This window comes from Triticum aestivum, chromosome 2A (assembly GCF_018294505.1).
Source record: "Triticum aestivum cultivar Chinese Spring chromosome 2A, IWGSC CS RefSeq v2.1, whole genome shotgun sequence".
Taxonomy (NCBI): domain Eukaryota; kingdom Viridiplantae; phylum Streptophyta; class Magnoliopsida; order Poales; family Poaceae; genus Triticum; species Triticum aestivum.
In genome coordinates this window covers 760,170,596-760,172,692 of record NC_057797.1, presented here as the reverse complement: position 1 = coordinate 760,172,692, position 2,097 = coordinate 760,170,596, and the positions used below count along the sequence as shown (strand labels likewise).

At 46.9% G+C, this 2,097-nt stretch overlaps 1 long non-coding RNA gene across 1 annotated transcript; it reads right to left on the bottom strand.

Moving 5' to 3' along the window:
• Positions 1 to 318: 318 nt before the first annotated feature.
• On the bottom strand, positions 319 to 1,462 carry LOC123186532 (uncharacterized). The gene is made up of 3 exons (XR_006493656.1): positions 1,195 to 1,462; positions 717 to 766; positions 319 to 625 (listed from the first exon to the last, which is right to left on the bottom strand). It is a non-coding gene; the product is annotated as an uncharacterized lncRNA (long non-coding RNA).
• Positions 1,463 to 2,097: the final 635 nt, after the last annotated feature.

Genomic DNA, 2,097 nt, shown 5'->3' with positions numbered 1-2,097 from the left:
ATAGACACTAACTTTACAAAGTAATTGTCCCTAATACACAATCAGGGAGGAAATATAATTTCATAGCAATATTTTCCATTGACAACAAACCTTTTCACTCCATCTCCCCTGAGGTGAAGAATCCCATCCCATCGCCAAGGCTTAGCATACTGGGGGAAATTATATTAAGGCTTAGAGGAGCCGCAATCTACTCATCCGTAACAATGGAGAAATTTCTTCAAATAAAATTTAGTCTTACATAGTATAATTTTCAGCGCACTAAGGAATTTCAGCCCTTGAAATAAAGGCAGCAAAACTGCATTAATAGATAAACGAATATTTTTCTATACCTCTCCTTATGTGCTCCCGGCAAAAAATCCATTTCTTTAAGTGCAACAACACATGTCAATGTGGAGTTGTGGACAGGAGAATAGTCTTTTTGTCTGATAAGCCAAATTCGTTGACGCCCCAAGATCCATCAACCTGTTAGTTTTGCAATATCCATTCAACACTAAGGGAAGCGTGGAGCCTGAGGCTGGGAGCCCATCAAGAGCACCATAGATACCCATGATTGTGAGTACCAAGATGGCAAAAAATTGACTTCTCGGAGCCGCTTCCTTATCCCAGCCTCCTGTCCCTCTCTGTGCTGCATTTTAATTTCAGTGATAAAGGTAGTTAGTTGAACAATAATCCATGTGCAGTGGCAGGACCTTCAAATACAATAACCAGGCTCGTACCATATTTTGCAGACTTGCATTTTCTCCTACCAACCTCCTCTCAACACATGCTGTTGGAACAAAGGAGATATGAGTCGAGAATCGATAAAGATATCACTAATACACACACTACAGAACAGATGGTGCCACTCTTTAGGCATACAAAAATCAAGCGAGAACTGTAACTCGGTAAGTAACTGAAGGAAATAATTTGCCTTCCTGCATTGAATCAGGTGCAGTCCTGCAGGAGTCAGGAACTACGGCGCAATATGAGAGTATGAGCCACGTTTCTCGAATCTACCTCTTCTAAAAAAAATCTTAGCTCTAGTCCAGTACTGTACGTATTAGCACCACACGAGTACGTACATAACAGCAGAACTGTAATCATCACCTCCCCCAATTCCCCGCGCGAACCCAGGTGGGTGGTGGAGGACGGCGCCGACCGCCGGAGAGGAAACTGACGCAGCGTGGTTCGGTGGGGGCAAGGTACCAGCCATACCTGGCGGCGCGGGAGGAGGCGAATCGAGCATGATGGTTCGAACGAAATGTTGGCACGACCGCCTGCCGGTGAGACGCCGGGAAGGTGGAGCAGCCACCAGCTGCTCAAACCTTGGACATGGGGTGGGAGGGATCGACCGAGCAGGGCCGCGGCCGCCTTCGCCGGAGGATTTACTGCAGCATCGCCGGCATTGGAAAGCGGCGGAGAGAGAGTGAGAGGGGAGTGGTACGGGAAACGAGACGGGACTGGACAAGCCGGCGGCGTGGGCACCCCACGTGCCGCGCACTCCGCTCTCCCTGGATGCATGAGGCCGAGCATCAGGCACGCAGGAATCTGGGCCATTGGAATGCTTTGGATCTGAAATCTGCCAGGCTCTAGTCATTCATTTACGGCCCAGCATACATCTACTGGCATACATGTTTGGCCCATCGTCATGCTTGTGTTCCGACAGCAACTAATTGAAGAGCGCTCTTTCGAGGGCCTCTTAAGGGTCATTTAGGATTTGGCGTGCTCTCAACCATCATCATCATGTATCGTGCTCTGGGTACTCTGTCTGATTTTTTTTCTTTTCTGCATATGTTTCTGACTTTTTAGATGCTTTTTCGGTTTTCCACAGGTCTTTCTTAGCTTTTTGACAAAAAAAAATTACGTCAAAAAATGCGCTCTTTTTTTTACTTTTCCGAGAGGCACGGTTTTGCTTACACGAGAGGCACGGATTTTGCTTTCATGAGAGGCACGGCCGTGCCTCTCAGAAACAAAACAAAGAAAAACACGTTTGTTTTTTGCTTCCGCGAGAGGCACGATTTTGTTTCCGCGGCCGTGCCTCTCGAAAATGAAAAAAAAAATGCGATTTCTCTTTCTTTTTCCTTTTGTGAAAGGCACGGTTTTGCTTCCACGATAGGC